Genomic DNA, 17,283 nt, shown 5'->3' with positions numbered 1-17,283 from the left:
AAGAATAAATGATGGCACTCCATTAAAACTAGAGAGGCATTACACTGATCACTGCAACTGTCATGGAAGAATCAGTATCCTATCCAAAGCTCTGTCATTTTAGTTTTGAAGTCAGAAAAAATGAAAAGGCGGAGAACTGTTCTGTGTTTACGTTTTCTGGGGAGCGTGTCAGCGGTTCAATGTATCATTAGAGAGACAAATATTTTTGATTTATGATGTTTGTCAATTTAAAACATAATTTTGCAAGTCAAGAAAGTCGCAGTTTGTCATATCATTTTGTGTGAAACCGCTCAGTGAACTATATCTCTCGTCTCGTACTATGTACGTCACCAACACCAGCTAGCTAGCTAACTGCTATGTTCCACGCACAAATGTAACGTTTTCCTACCTGATGTGTTTATCCACTGACTCCTGGTCTTTTTATCAGCTGGGACATAAAAGTAAGTTCATCCAAGTATGAAACACACAGACATCATAGCTTCAGAGAGAGAGACGTCACTACGCGACTGTTAGGTGTGTAGTCTTTCTGATCACGTATTTTCACAGGCTTATATTTCAACAGTTTTACAACAAACTGTGACTTTCTTGACTTGCAAAATTATCTTTTAAATTGACAAACATACTGTATGTGTGATTCATGGTGCAGTTAAAACGGGATCAAAATAATATGTCTCTCTCCGTTGACTATCATTCATATTTTTTCCAAAATAAGGTCCCATGGTGGTCCATCGGAAGGGGCGGGACTTCAGCTCTCTATATTCTGGTTCTGTGCATCGATTTTGAACATTTAAAAAAAAAAAAAGTGAAGAAAAACTGTGCAATGTGTGTTCAACAATGTTATGCAATGCTAAATCTGTAGAGTACTATTTTAAGTGTACCCATAAAGTGTGCGTACACAAATTCAGAATAAGAATGGTACTGACTGAAGATCCCTTTTTGATTGAATACATGTCATCTTCATATCGGGACCTTGCCTCTTGTTCTTGGGAGTGTTGTTGAATGTAAGCCTAGATCCTCCTTTATCAACTATACTTAAAAAAAAAAAAAAAAAGCTAACAGGGCAGCACTCACTTCCTTTTTGACGAGAGAAAAAAAACAGTTTAACTCTATTTGCGTTGTTTCACTCACACCCCCTCCGCTAGCCTAATTTAATTTACTGACTCTACTTAGTTCTGCCCACATGGCTCTCGTGCGGAGGGGCCTGCGTGGCATTGAAAGCCAAACAGCCTCAGGTCGGGCTCAGGTCCGCCGAAACAGACGGCAAACGAGCCTATCGCTTTTCCGTAATTCCCCATTAATGAGAAGCACTACTTGAGAGTTTGACATGGCTGCTAAACCACAGTTGAAGTCCAGATGAGACAGGCCCTGGAGCAGGGATAACACAGGCTTGTCCTTAGACATTTTCCCATGGCGATAAGGACTTGGCCAGATGTTTGCAATACATATTCACACTCCCTCTCTTTGACTGCAGTCAGAGAAGCCCCAGAGAGTGTGCAATGTGGCAAATCTAGAAAGAGCAAATCTGGTAAGGCGTTTAGTGTGCCAAATTATGAATGACCCTGCCACCTCCTGATACTTTTCTTACTGAAACTTCCTGGAAACACAGAGCCAAGGGGACAGGGAAAGGTTTCCAACTTGAATTAGCCCTCTTTGAAGTGTGTCCCTGTGAATGGGGAAACGGCATATTATAAGACACCACAGTGTTCTCTTTCATGTAGCGAGCTGAAAGGGATGCTATTGAGTGTTTGAGGGAGACCTTTGATATGTGAGATGCTCTGTGCTTTGTGAAAGGATCAAGCTTATGATTTGAGTCAATATGTGTGTGAGGGCTTTGATGCCGGCTCCTGCCAGTTCAGTGTTTTATCAGAAATGTTCCATACAGCGGGCTTAGGGCATCAGCCATGATGGTCCCTACAGCTCGCATATGTGTGAAAAGGCTGCTGCTCATGCACACATGTGTACAGTAACACACACACACACACACACACACAGCCACATCTAATGGAATTGCTGTTCCACTCTAGTTGACAGTAAACACATGTCCCGTTTTTGAACTTGTTTGGGTAGTTTGATATCGAGTGTCCTGTCCAAGCATTAGAGGACATGACTGAAATGAAGGAAGGAAAGATTTGTCTTGATTACATGTTTCTTTTGTTGGAAGGCTTTTCGTCTTGTAGAGTTGACGATTGACATTTCTTATTTTCCCAAAACGCCCAGGCAGGGTAGCCTTCCGGCTTTTAGTCTGCATTTTCGGGTTGGGCACACAAAGATAGCAACGTTGTAAAACGCTTCCTATTGTGTAATTGTGTTTTTATGCTGCTGTTTTTGAAGGAAATGCTACATTAAATATGATTACAGTGCCACTGCAGACAGAGCACTTCATGACTGTGGGCAGGATGTTTATTAAAATGTATTTAAATGTTGTTTGCACACAGGATTAACGATATGTGGAGGGTCATGTTGTGTGTGTGTGTGTGTGTGTGTGTGTGTGTGTGTGTGTGTGTGTGGGTTCATGCCTTCCTGTGTATGCTACTGGTTGGAGAGGGAGGGAGAGGACTTTGCCCTTCTCTTCCATCTTTACCATCTGGTTTGTGTAGCATTTGACTGAGGCGTTAATCATTGTGCCTTAGGGCCACTGCTGCTCTGACAACAGCTGGAAAGAGGAGATGGACCTGTTGATGTCCATCTGTCCTTATGTCTGTCAGTCCTGCACTGCTGTATAACTGTATCCATGCAGCTGGAAGGTTCATGACCTTGGTGTTTTCTAGTTTCTCGAAAAACAGCTGAAAGGGCCTCCCTGGCAGTATTTCCTCTAGCCGTAATGTCTCTCAGCCCTCAACTTCCTATAAGTCACTCTCTGACTCTATAGGCTACTTCCATTTTTTTCCAAGTATTGGAAGTTTGCTGACATGCCTTTTATTTTGAGGAATTGCACAAGCACTGAAAAGGGGAATTGGCTATATCTGAGCCAGCCAAAACTCTGTAAAATGTTTCCTTGTCCTTATCATCCTCATATTTTGGGACGTCATTTACGCTGTTGGAAACGTAGCTAGTTTGCAATACAAGCAAAGAGAACAATGAAGTTCTGTTTTTTTAACGCCATCAAGAGTCTGCCCCCTGGCTACCCAGAGGTGGAGACTAGAAATCCAAGCTGAAATCGCCTGTAGCCTGTCACGTAAATGACGGTGCTGGTTGCAAGAAGAACAACAGTTTTTACAGCTGCGACCTTTTTTGGTCAATACAACACGCACCGAGGAATTTATGGCTTCAATCGACTATATTTACCATCAACACTGATTGGACATCCACAAAAAAGGTGGTGAATTTTCCCTTTAATGCCTCCACTGGTGTCCTCTTCCCTGAACGAACCTCGAAGTGTAAATGAGACCTGGTTATGTGGCCTTATGGGCTAAATAATGTATTGTTTCAGCATCAAAATTGCAATGTGTGTGTCAATGGCAGACTACATAGACTATTATACTGGTTTATATAACATACAAATTATTACAGTTTGTGTCTTTGAAATTGGCCATGAAAAAACCCCAGTGTAATAACTTTGGCATCTGTGGGTACGACACAAGGCTACATGACAAATTTTGACACTTCATCTCAATACCATTAATCCATGTATGATGAGTGCCAAACCAGAATAAAATGTCATCCCATAGGACAAATGTATTTTAGATCTAATGTGCACTATATGCAAAAAGCTCAGAGTGCAACAAAGGTTCTTTATCATTTTGAAAACATGGTACCGCTTCTTGTTTTTACCTAAGGTTTTTACCATAGGGTTTATTATTGAAGGTTATCCATCCGATAATCCCACAAATGTGTTTTTCTCAGGTTGCCATTGCATAACTTAACATTATTACAACTGATGAAAATTAGCCTTTTGCCCAACACTGGCTCATTTACAGTGATGTTGATAAATGTGCATTGTCTGTGAAAAAATAAATTAAGTGTAACAAGCCTGCATTAATTGTTGAGTATTGAGTAAGTGTAATGTTGAATTAATGGGAAACTGCTCTAATTTCTCTGAAATCAGTCTAATCATTGATTGGTGATAAATTGTCTCCATATTGAGCTATACAAATTAACAGCAAACATGTATTGTATCACAGTTCATTTAAACATATTCGTTCATTATCAGTCACTGCAGTAACCGCTGTTATTTACAGTTAATAAAGAAAAGATTTAATTGAGTCTCAATCTGACAGCTTAGATAACTGTATTATGTCCTCTTTCAACCCCTGTCTTCTTCCCATTAGCAGCTGGGAAGAATTACAGGATGAGAGTTCCTCCTAAAGACAATTCATGTTTCCGAGAACATCGTTCCTCTGTGGACGTTTATAGGCATCTCTCTCTGAACTCCATTTGTGTTTTCTGTTTGTTCTACAATAGTCCATGCATGTTCCTGTAAGGACACCTCTCTTCTCAGTAGAATAACAAATGTCCTGCAGTGAGGCTCCTTTTCAGGAAGAGATCCTACAAGCAAGTAATGCTCTCATCTTTTGTATGGGACTTGAAAGCAGTGCTCTTTCAGTTTCTGTTTTGGACGTGTCCAGCTATTAGTCTAGTTAATGGATCCAGATGGAAGAAATGCAAGATGATTACTTCAGTGATTCTTGATGCAGGATTTTCTTATCAATATATAATATGATCATTATAAAACTCACAAGGAAAAAGGAAAAATGTAGCCTTTTTTACATGGTGTGTTCCCATTTATTTGCTTGATGGTTTTATTCGGTCCAAATCTGATGGTTCTTAATCTCAGTTCTGTGTGAGACATCCCCTGTGGCAGATATATTACATTTACAGTACATACAGTAAAAGAAGAAAATTACATTTGTTCTGGGAAAAGGACATTTGCATGATCAATATAATGTTGCATGCATTGTTGTTGAGACATTTTGATACAATTATTAGGGCTGTCAAAGTTAACGCGATAATAAAATGTTAATGAAAAAATTTGTTTTAATGTCACAAATTTATTTAACGCATTAATGCAACTTGCAATTTTTAGGCTGTAGTGGGCTCAGTTTTAAAGCTAGAGCGAAGATAGTGGCATCATATGGAACTAGAAAATTGGTATGATATTGGTACCAACATCCAATGGTACCAATGTCATAGTAGCTTGGAAAGAGGCTAAATAGCGCTCCAAACTAACACTACATTTTGTTTTGTTTTGTTTTTTTCAAGGAAAAACTGGCATAGCCATTTTCAAAGGGATCCCTTGACCTGAAAACAAGGCCTATGGAAGGAGGCTGGGACACGGGCGGACATGGGTCTTGGGGTATGGGGTATAGCACATGCGCAGTGTAACTGAAGCTGCGGTCATGCGTTGTGATTGGCTCAATTTCGGCTAGGGCAGACCAGATTTTACTGCGCATGTGTTGTACCCCAAAGATATGTTGATGACGCATGACCCCGCCTCCTTCAATAGGCCTTGCCTGGAAATGGGTTCTATGGATACCCACGAGTCTCCCTTTGACAGACATGCCCACTCTATGATAATCACATGCAATTTTGGGCAAGTCATAGTGAAGTCAGCACACTGACACACTGACAGCTGTTGTTGCCTGTTGGGCTTGAGTTTGCCATGTTATGATTTGATCATATTTTTTATGCTAAATGCAGTACCTGTGAGGGTTTCTGGACAATATTTGTTATTGTTTTGTGTTGTTAATTGATTTCCAGTAATAAATATATACATACATTTGCATAAAGTTTTGCCCAATCCCATGTTGATAAGAGTATTAAATACTTGACAAATCTCCCTTTAAGGTACATTTTGAACAGATAAATAATGTGCAATTAATTTGCGATTAACTATGGACAATCATGCAATTAATCACAATTAAATATTTTAATCCATTGACAGCCCTAAAAATGATACATTAGAGGTGGACTTGTGTCAGTAATTTTTTGACAGAGCAGATGTTTTTGGCACCTCTGTTGTGGACTTGGGTACGTCTAAGATTTTTTTTTTTAAATACAATATTAACAAAGCATGTGATGATACTAGATAGTGCTACACCCATATCAGAATGGAAACTGCATTCTTTGGGGAAAACCCTGCATTTCTCGCCGACACATGTCAAATTTTGTCACACGTCAGTCCTGAAATTGGGTACGTAGGAAAAACCCTACAACCCTAAGTTAACTTTGTTGCTTTGAGTTCATCTTCTCTTCTCAGGCACAGGAAAAAACATGTGTAAAGCAGTCTTGTGCAAACTATGACTGATCCTAAAGGGGGATGTAACATCATGTGTGCCTCTTGGTGCAGCTTTATGGATGAATTTAACATTTCATAATTGAATTTTCATTATTTATGATACTGTGCAGCTGTGACAGTTCTTGTGGCGGTGTGCAACAGATGGCCATGTTTAAGTAAAACACTGATGGGATTCTGCAGCTTTAAGGGACCATATAGAAGAGTCTTGGACCATCTATGTTATGTCCTTGTATAGATAACTCCTGGAGAATGTTAGCCGTCTGGTGCTGGTCACTGGAGTAGTGCTAATCCTGAAGGCGCTACATGTTAAAAGCTATTCGGTATGTATAGAAGCTCTGTGTTTAATGTGTTTAAGCATCAGCGTCACGTATTTACTTAAAGGTTAATTTGCTGTGGAAGCACACAATGAGTGATTGATCCTTCCCATCCCGTCCTTCGTGCTATGTATAATGTGGGTGACATTTAGGCTTTATTGGGTCCCTGCTGCTATGCCAAGAGTAGTGGCCCTTGAATTCTATTTCTGACACACTGTTTTTGGTTGCCTTGGTTTATCAAAGCAGAGAGCAGTGTGTTGTAGCTTATTATGGGCGCATTGGGTTTGGCCAGCAGTGGAGAAGCTGGGTTTGTGGAAAAGGCTACCGTGGAATTAAAACCTTCTTTGCCTGCCCAGAGTGCTTATGCGTCTTTAGCCAGAGCTGTAGTCAAGCGCGCAGACACACCATGTTAACAATAGAAACACTGCAGCACAGAAGGTTGAATATGTGACAGCAGGTTTTGGTGCAGTATCATTTTATGTAGCAACAGAGTAATTTGTAGAAAGAGCTGTCCACTGGTTGGGGAAGGAAGTGTCTGGTAGGGCTGCAACGATTATTATCATAGTCGTTCATAATCTGTTATCATTATTATTATTTTCTCCATTATTTGATTACTTGTTTGGTCTATAAAATTGTGAAAAATGACAATCAATGATTCCCAAAGCCCAAGATGACGTCCTCAAATGGTTTGTTTTGCCCACAACTCAAAGATATTCAGTTTACTGTCATAGAGGAGTAAAAAAATCAGAAAATATTCACATTTAAGAACCTGGAATCTGCGAATTTTGACTTTTTCGATTATCAAAATAGTTGACCATTAATTTAACAGTTCAATAGGTCAATCGATTCAAATATTAATCGTGATTAATCACATGATTTTCCATAGTTAATTGCGATTATTCACAAATTAATCTCAAATTTTTTATCTGTTCAAAATGTACCTTAAAGGGAGATTTGTCAAGAATTTAATACTCTTATCAACATGGGAGTGAACAAATATGCTTTCTTTATGCAAATGTAAGTATATAATTACTATTAATCAATTAACAACACAAAACAATGACAAATGTTGTTCAGAAACCTCACAGATACTGCATTTAGCATAAAAAATATGCTTAAATCATAACATGGCAAACTCAAGTCCAACAGGCAACAACTGCTGTCAGTGTGTTGACTTGCTCCAAACTGCATGTGATTATCATAAAGTGGGCATATCTGTAAAGGGGAGACTCGTGGGTACCCATAGAACCCATTTTCATTCACATATCTTGAGTTCAGAGGTCAAGGGACCCCTTTGAAAATGGCCATGCCAGTTTTTCCTCGCCAAAATTTTGTGCAAGTTTGGAGCATTATTTACTGCTACCTTCACTACAAGGTAGTATGACATGGACAATGGATTCCTTACGTTTTTCTAGATTCATATGATGTCAGTATCTTCACAGTAGCTTTAAAATTGAGCTCGCTACAACCTTAAAATCACGAGTTGCGTTAATGCGTTAAAGAAATTTGTGGCGTTAAAACAAATTTGTGCTAACGCGTTATTATTGCGTTAACTTTGACAGCCCTAATGACAACTAATCGATTAATCGTTGCAGCTCTTGTATCTGGTATGAAACTTGAGGTTTTGGGGGGTTTTGGCTGGAGCCTCCGTTTTTTCATTATATACCTCATTATTCTTACTTCCATACAGTTCTTCTGGACCGACACGATGTAAACCTTTTTTGGGTGTTTTCCATTTCTAGTTGATTATTAAGCTACTAGGAGGGTGTGTGTTCGAGATATGCATATTTGTACTTGGGGTGGGTAAATTTCACACCATTGAGATAATACATCTTTGCCAACTATTTAAAAGGAAGGGCATTATTAGTTTTGTGTGTGCTTGTCCAGATTTATCGGAACAGACGATATGTGAGGGGTAAAGACATATTCGGTAAATGAGGACACAGAGGTCCAGGCTGAGTTGGTGAGGCCCTGCCTTTCTCCAAAATGGGATTTTCAGAATTCTCTCAATTCCAGGCAAGCCGCTCCTGTTGCAGAGGGGAAGTGCTGCCAGCAGCCATTCTGCACACTCTGTCTTCATATTGATCTGCCTCTGGGCTCCAGAAATGGGGATTCCTTAAAGCCAGTCGTAGTCTAATGACATTACTCAACACCCCCCCACCCACCACTAACCACCCTCCCCACTTTAGAGCTCCCTTCGCTCCACATTTTCCCTTCCTCTCACTGTTATCTAATTAAAAGCATTTCTATAGAGGGTTGGTCTTGGCCTCCAGGCGTGGGGTACGGACATGGCAGCTAGCCGGGGGTTGAGTGATGGTGTGTGTGTGTTCATGCGAGCAATCTTGGGTGCATGTCTGCGCGTGTGTGCATGTACGTGTCTCTCAAATAGGCTTACTGCTGGCTGAGCTGGTGAACCAGGAAAAGGGTTAAAGCAGTCCATGGACAAGCGGTCATGCAGGAGCATGAGCTTAACTAAGACTGGGCTGCAGGAGGGGAGGTAATGAGAGGGGGGGGGGGGGACATGATACTGGGTCAGGGGGTATAATACAGAACTTTTAGGGAGTGGTTATAGATAGTGAGAGAGAAGGGATGGGGGGAGTGGTCTCATTGTGGGGTTGTTAGATGATATCAGTTCATTCTTTGTTTCCTAACCGCCTGTTGTGCTCCTATTATACAACACAGGTGAGTGTGTCTTTGTACTATATTTCAGGTGACGGTTTTAGCTTTTTGTCTCTCAGATAAAATCTTGAGCCGAAACGAGTCATTTTTTGAGACAGACACAGACAGACAGACAGAAAGCGACAGGATTCCTCAAGTGCTTTGGGATTTTCCCAATTCCCACCTTACAGGCTGAGGCACAGAGGAGAGGGAGGGGAGGGAGAATAATGGGAGGGATGCAAAGGAGGTGGGCTAAATAAGAGAGGAGGGAACGGGGGACACAAAAAGAAGCAGGATAAAAAAAGAGTCAGACTCTTGAGCATAGAGTCGAAGCAGGTGGTCAAAAGAGTCAGTGTAGATATGCTCTGCAAGTGAGCGGAGTGTGTCGATTGGATAAAGAGTGTGAGCAGCCTTTAAAATAGATTAGATGCTCAATTTTCAGCAGTGCGAGTCTGTAGATGGACCTTTTGAGCTTCGCTTCTTTGGCTCGTGAGTATCATTTTGCCAAATAACTCCACATTGTGGCTCATCGTGTTATTTTGCTTTTATCACACTTTCTATTTCATTGTCTTCCCTCAATGTGTGAAAGACCAGATATGCAAATAGTTAATGTACAGTATAGAATAAACACAATTAATACATTCCTTTTGAAATGGCAAAGACGCACATTTTAGCCACGCATTTGGGATTTTTAGCTGCTGTCATTCAGCCAAGCATGATGAATTGAAATGAAACTGTACCTCCTGTATTGTGACTGCGAATGGTAGTGAAAGGTTAGCTGTATCTTCTTTTATAGAAAGTCTAATTTAAGCCATGTTTTTAACTAAGAAGTTCTGACCTTATCATTTTACGAGAATGTTCGCTTATTAATTTTTTTTATTGAAAAATGAGCTAAAACAGGCTGATTCAACACATGTTACATGAAGTTATAACATGGCTAAATTAATGATCTGACTTAAGATGAGGTTTTAAATAAGATAAGAAATACATTTTTCCTACATCTTTATGAATAAATTTGACGTTTGCATGTTACAACATAGTGTTGATCACAAGTACCGTCTTACAGCAATTAACTGGTTGTTGATTAAACCCAATTAAAACTGTGACTGCTCTATTAACTAAATGTAAACACACCTGATCATGGTTGAATGAAAACTCATTAGCGTTTGCATTCCCTCTTATTAGTCCTTTCACCTTGACACAATAGGTTTTCAGTGACTGGAAAGCCACGGTCCGTGGGGAGGCGCGTTATCAGCCACATTGACTCACAAGAGGCTACACGGCTGAACTCTGCTGCGCTCCATTGTTGTGCTATTTGCATGGGCCAGTATGATAACGGTGGCCTCCCTGAGCCGTGGCTGGCTTCATTCTCTCGTGTGGACAGAGGCGCAGGCTCCCCTCAGTTCACCCTCTGACACACACACACGCACACACACACCCTAATCCCACACCAGGGCAGCCCAACCTAGCCTGCATTCCTCTCCATGTTCACCTGATAAGTGGGATATGTGTGGGTGTTTTTGTGTGGGTGTGAAGTCTTTCTGTGTGGATCCGCTGTAGTCTCCTTCAGATAAACACTGATACTATTTCTCCACTCAAGGTTGGAGTCCATTGGTGTAGAGATGCTATTTATACAGTATTGGGGATTTTCCTGTGTTGTGAATGAATCACTGAGCTTGAATGATTGCTTTAATAATAGATTTTCCCCTATACCATAAATTACATCCTCCTACTAAAATATTTTTTGAAGATATCGATAGCATTGCCCTCTCTGGAGCCATGAACTATTAGTGTTTTGTCATCTTTTTGGTCTTTTAAACTTAAGGGACTTATTCTGAGTCATCGGCCTAATTATGTGCTGAGATGGAAAGAGCACTTCACATTCTGGCACTGCAAAGAGTGTCATTAGATCCTCCAGAAATAAGACAAGGTTGCCTCTCCTGCTTCATTATAAGATGTATGTCCTTCCATCGTATCTTCTCCTAGACACACTACTCTAAAATAACTGTCGACTGGTTGGCTTTTCATATAACTAGACAGCACAGTACAGTAGGAGGATATTAGCAGCAGACAGCCGTCCGTCTGCTGGCGCTGTCTTTGAAATTAGTTAGGTTGGTCACATGATTTGCGGTGAAAGGCAGGGTCAGGGGTCACAGTGACGGATGTGGGCTTAAGATTACAGGCTTGGGGGTAGGGTCAGCACGGTCAGTGCTGCCTTTCAAGTGAGCAGAGGCAGAACACAAATCAAACACTAAACTTTTATTGAAGATGGTTAAACAAGTTCCATGTTATTATCCAGTTGTGAGTAACAGAAGGAAACGGTGTGTTTGGAAAAATGGTGCCAGAGGTCCCGATGGTGTCCTCATCTGGATGACAGGTCATGGAAAGATGTAGAACACCTGGTAAAGATAAACTTAGGAGAGAAAGAGTGGCAGAGGGACTGGAAGAGAGTGGGGAGATTGTTAAAATGGCTATAAATTAGTAAAGGACTAATTTCCTGAAGAAAATGTTAAGTGTTCTCGCTGAAATATGCATGTGCAAACAGATCAAAATGTGAAATGAAGGGGCGCCTTGGTAGAGCGGGCACCTACAGTATATACCAGGGCTGGGTCCTTACCGCAGCAGCCTGGGTTTAAATACGCCTCTCTTTGCTGCTAGTCGCCCCCCCCTCTCTCTCCCCTTTTTCAGTCTATCCACTGTCCAATCAAATAAATGCCAAAAAGCCCTAAAATAATCTTTAAAAAAATGTGAAATGAAGTGTAAGCATTAAAAAGAGCTGAAGTGTAACTGTGTGTTCAGATAGTGTGAAACCATTTTTTGCAAATGCATACAAAGTCAACGTGAAGACTAGATAAGATGCAAATTTGGCGCAAAGACGCGTTTGCACAAGTTAAAAATGTTTAAAATTGATAGAAAGATTTGTGCGTATCCCGGGGCTTTATGAATCTGCTTCATAAACGTACAGATGAGTAGAAAAATTAGAGACTAGAGAGATATTACAGAAGGAATTGGTGAGTTCTGAGTTCAGCTATAGCATTCAGCTAACTGTTTGGCCAGGCGATCATTTTAAGTGTGGAGAGTAGGCCTGCACGATATGAGGAAAATCTGTGATGTTTTATAACATTGTTTAATATTTCAATGACGATATGACTTGCGATAAATAAATATTATTGAAGTTTGCATATTAGCTATAGGTACATTTCCTATGTTGGTCTGGTTGTCTTTAAATTTAGAACTGGATTAGAATTGAATATTTTTAATATAAGTAGACTAAATGTTTCTAGAGCAGCAACAGTAATATTTACAACAATAAAGTTACTATATAAACTCATTAATGTCTCAGTGGAAACAAATCTAAAATGTCACTAAAATCAACCATATCCCTGACATCAAAATACTGAGTGAAGCTTAGGAAGAATTAAGAACACAGACGTCAGTCAGTATCAGTCCTTCCTCCTGTCCTCTGTCCTCCTCCCTCTGCTGACGTGATTCACTGCCTGCAGGTAACGCTGGTAGAGAGAGGAGGGGCTGCTTTGTCTCAGCCAGCAGATACGTTTACAAGAATTTGCTAAAAGTTAAGATATGTGGAAAACTAAGCTAAACAGTTAGACTACATACAGACAGCTTTTGTTTTAGTTTGTCTAGCCAAGGGTTATGTTGTGCCCATAGATGGTTGTCTGTTTTACTCTAAATGGGATCATAATTTACAAAATTAACATCATGCTGTATTGAAGAAGACTTGAAACTAGTGATTGAGACCATAAACTCGTGTTTACATTGTTTACTGAGGTGATAAATCAAGTGAGAAGTAGGGTCATTTTCTCATAGACTTCTATTCAATCAGACTTTTTGCAACCAGAGGAGTCGCCCCCTGCTGGCTATGAGAAAGAATGCAAGTTTAAGACACTTCCACATTGGCTTCACTTTTCAGACCCAGAGGTTGCTCACTGGTTGTGCCTATACTTTATCAGGGTAATAAAATATAACACAGAGGCTCCATAGAACAACTTTATTTCTCCAACCTTGTCAATAACAGCACATCACCACTTCACTCCTTCCATTCCACTCTTAACAATAAAATCCTCGGACACATACATTGGAACACTGCTTACTAGAGGGAACTAGTCACGGGCTAGATCTGAGTTTTTTCCCAGAACACTTGAATTACAATATGCTGAAAGGTTATTATAGAATTTTTGCCCAATGATGCCAAAAACATGTTGCCTACTCAAGCTTTAAGGCTTATGTTGTTGCTCAGTTCTGACATCAGCCATGTTGACAACTGCGTCAAGAAAGAACCTGTCTGGGGCCCTCTGAGTGTGACATCATTCCCATGCCCTCCATTTCAAGTTGGCACTGTTGAGGTGGTGATATTATGGCAGCATTGTAAGCAGCACAGTGTTCATTAGGGGTTGGTCCATCTTAACTTGTTTTGTGTCGTTGAGACGGCAGAGAAGGAGAGCCACAGGGAAAGGTTTTCAGGAAGTAAGCCAGGGAAGCAGTCGGTATAAAGGCTGGTTGTGGTGTCCCTCCGTGCAGACGGCCGGGTCCATTAATGTGCAGGATCTCAAAGGGAGGAAGGCCAGAGTGCTGCAGCCATTCAGCTTGAGCCAAACACACAACCAGACCCTCCTACTGAGGTTTCTGCAGCCACAGCCTCGACTGTGGCTCTGATGTCATCTCAGAGCAATTCCTTCCCCTCTTCTCTTCCAAACCCTGCTGTCTGCTGGGAGACCCCGCCACCCCTGCCCACCCAACCACACACACACACACACACACACACACACACACACACACACACAAACTTACTTTCTATATTCTACCACCTATATGAACACTGCGTTAATCGAAGACTTGGAAATGGACTTGATACCTCACTATATCAAATTACTCTCCCTGGCACAATGTATACAAAGGCTGTTTTGTATTGTAAGAATACCGCTCAGAGTCATTAGGACCGATTTTTGGGGGGCCTGCGGCTGAATAGGGCATGGTAATGGAGCAGTGGGAGAGCTGACAAAAGCTGCCCACCACCCCCTCCTCACCAGCCTGGCTCTGAATGTAGTGTTTAAACACGTAAGGTGACAAGGAGAGCTGCTTGTCTAACAGTGTGTTCGTGCGTCCGAGGCTCTGGGAAGACGATGAAGGGCATGACTGGAATACATTGTAGAGTCAGAGGTGTCATTAAGCGAGTGGTGGAATGACTGTGTGGGTTGCCAGCACGTGTGCGTTTCTCTCTTGCCTCCCTAAAACACACGCTTGAGAGCTCTGTACCGCTTTGTGCCAATACCTCAAAACAAATTGGCTCAAGAGCACCATATTTAAAACAAACAAACATATTTTTATTTTTATGTTTGACTTTGAGGTGGATAAATGGACTGATAAATGCTTCTCTGCACCACTCTCACTGTTTCCCTGCCACCGTCTCTCAGTCCTTCCATCCTCCTCACTGTCTTAACTCTGACTTTCCACCGCCACTCGGGTCAAGACTTAAAGCAACCATTCAATTTAAAAAACCCTGGAATCTGACTTGCATTTCGGGCAGGCGTCCAAACAAACCGCAGCCGCTTGGGTAGACAAATCAGATTCCTCTGTTCTTGCCACTGGGGGCCCTTCTGTTTTCAGTGAGAACGTCTGACAAAGAGTCAGCTGGGGCTGCAATAGAAAGCATTCACACTGAGATTCAGAACCATAAGGCATAACCAGTCGTGGGCAGATATGTCAAAAGGGTGCTCTTAGAATGCAGGTCAGAGACGAAGCTGACCTCAGGGGTTGAGGAAGGATAAGGATGAGAGGGAGAGGGAGGGGGAACACACACACACTGAGAATTTGTTGGTAGGGGGTTGTAGTGGCCAGACAGGCTGTTCGGGCAAAGGCTGGTCCCCTGATGGGTGTCTTTCAGTGTGCCCAGGCTGGGTGGGAATGGGATCTGACGGGTGTGAAATGGTCCTCTCTCCCAGTGACCCAGGCCCCTGCTAGGTCCAGCCTGCTAACACTGTCGCTTTGTCCTTCAGATTCTCAAAGAGCCTGTATATCAAAGGACTCCTAATGACGGAGCTGGGAATGTATGAATGCTGTAGGAACTCTGATGGCATCATTGATGACATTCAGTTAACATTTTTTGATTATAACGACGTGAAAGGCACAAGAGATTTGAGATGGGCGTTGCTGGGATGCCTGATGACTGTGATTTGTGCAAGTGGTGCTAAAATATGACTTTTAAGGACATGAAACTCCTGAGTCGATGACTTCTAGAAACTACTAGCAAACTTGTTATAACAAGCCATTCTAGTTTCTTGAGAAAACAGTATGTCATCTATTTTGTCCCTTTATCAGCTTGTGCAGTATGTTGCATGTGATTTTAAAAAAAAAACCTCCATGAGATACATTTCCTTGGAATCTGATTAAATCACTTACTGATCTGAGCACGTTCCTGTGATTAACCACATCTTGTCGGAGATGATGACATCCATTTTGTTTGCTGGGAGAGAACAGATGGGCAGCATTGGCAGAAAAATGTCACACCGAATGCAAATATAGCACCTTGTTGTTTGTGTGTTTGTGGCTGTTCTGACTGTTCTTGCTCTTTCCCTCTGCTTTAAAAGGACGCACACCTCATCGGTGGATGATGACGATAATGGTTTTACTTTTTTCATGTACGGATATCTGAATGCACACAGATTGGAGGCAGCCTGATGTATTGTTTTGTCTTTAGAATGAAAGTCACACCTCATTCCTTCAGACGAATATCAGTAAAATTTAAGACTATAATCGCTTCAGAAACGCAGGACTGGATTTAGAGAGAACAGGGATAGGATGAACACACAGTATCTTAACAATAAGGCATGTAATGGAGAATGTTGGCTATTGTCACTGGAAAGATTATCCTCCAAGGTGTGGTTGACTTGTCTGTCAATGTGGGATAGTGTGCAGAAAAATAACAAGGACACAGTTGTTGTGGTTCACCTTGGCATTTTGTTTGTCTTCACACACAAAGCTTAGTGTGGATGGATGCAGCTCAACCTCTGACTTAAACACATCACCATGACAACACAGCTATGACTTTGTTGTCACTTTTATAGTATCTGGCACAACATAGCTTTCTGTCGTTAAACCTAGCATGCTGTGTAATATCATCCCTCTCAAGTGTGACTTAATCTAGCTCCTGCTTCTTTCTAGTGACACGTCTTTTCAAGTGCTAAAGACTTTCTTAGCCGAACAAGGGTAGTAATCTGCTAAAAATTCCTGGAAGGAAGACTCGCCCACGTGATTAAAACTACAAGAGCTTGATAATACAGATAATGACAGGGTCAGCCAAGGAAAGGCTCCCACTAATACTAGAGTTACTATGGAGAAGGGAAAGGGAGACATAGTGAAGAGAGAGATGGGGAAATTAGATGTCTTTTTTTCAAAGGTTGATCTTTCAAACCTCTACCATGTGTGATTTGAGACTTAAAGTGGCAGTAGGCAGAATGTTTTTGGCATCATTGGGAAAAAAATTCCATAATAACCCTTTCAGCATATTGTAATTCAAGTGTTGTGAAAGATAACTAGACTTCTGCACCTCGTCGTGGCTCTGTTTTCAGGCTTTAAAAAATCTAGCCCGTGACGGGAGACTTTGGCCAATCACAGGTCATTTCAGAGAGAGAGCGTTTCTATTGGCTGTTCATTCAACGGAGGCAGCTGTCAATCACTCGCAAACTCCGATCAAACAGTCAAACTAGGCAGCACTGATCAAATATTAATTAATAGTTACTGTAATGCCTATTTCTTGCCTCACATGTTTTCAGAAACATCTTGTAGTGTACTATTTAGCTGTAAATTTTTTTATTTTTTTTTTCAGATTATCTGTCTCGTGCATTACTGTCAGGATATAGCGACCGTTTTATAAAAATAACTTTTTTTAAATCATATTTGCTCCCAATTCTACTCGCTGCTGCTTTAAATAAAGGCAAGCAAAGCAGCAGAGGGAGAAGGAGTTCTCTTGGCAAACGTTTCGGTGCGTTCGCCACGTCGCTGCAGCTGACTCATCTCCTCTGTCCGCCTGTTGTTGTTCCTGCTGTCGTGAAGCTGTAT

At 41.3% G+C, this 17,283-nt stretch overlaps 1 protein-coding gene across 2 annotated transcripts in view; it reads left to right on the top strand.

Moving 5' to 3' along the window:
- The window catches only part of LOC119486184 (solute carrier family 45 member 3), a 43,060-nt gene that overhangs the window by 6,955 nt on the left and 18,822 nt on the right, over positions 1-17,283 (top strand). Inside the window, exon 1 of one of the 2 annotated variants that reach the window (XM_037766078.1) lies at positions 9,513-9,696. The exons of the other annotated variant lie outside the window; for it this stretch is intronic. The gene's annotated coding sequence lies outside the window, so the exon portion shown is untranslated. Of the gene's footprint in view, positions 1-9,512; positions 9,697-17,283 lie in introns of those variants that run through there. 2 annotated transcript variants of the gene reach the window in all.

Source organism: Sebastes umbrosus, chromosome 4 (assembly GCF_015220745.1).
Source record: "Sebastes umbrosus isolate fSebUmb1 chromosome 4, fSebUmb1.pri, whole genome shotgun sequence".
Taxonomy (NCBI): Eukaryota; Metazoa; Chordata; class Actinopteri; order Perciformes; family Sebastidae; genus Sebastes; species Sebastes umbrosus.
Note: the sequence above shows the minus strand (reverse complement) of the source record. Positions and strands in the feature narration are given on the sequence as shown.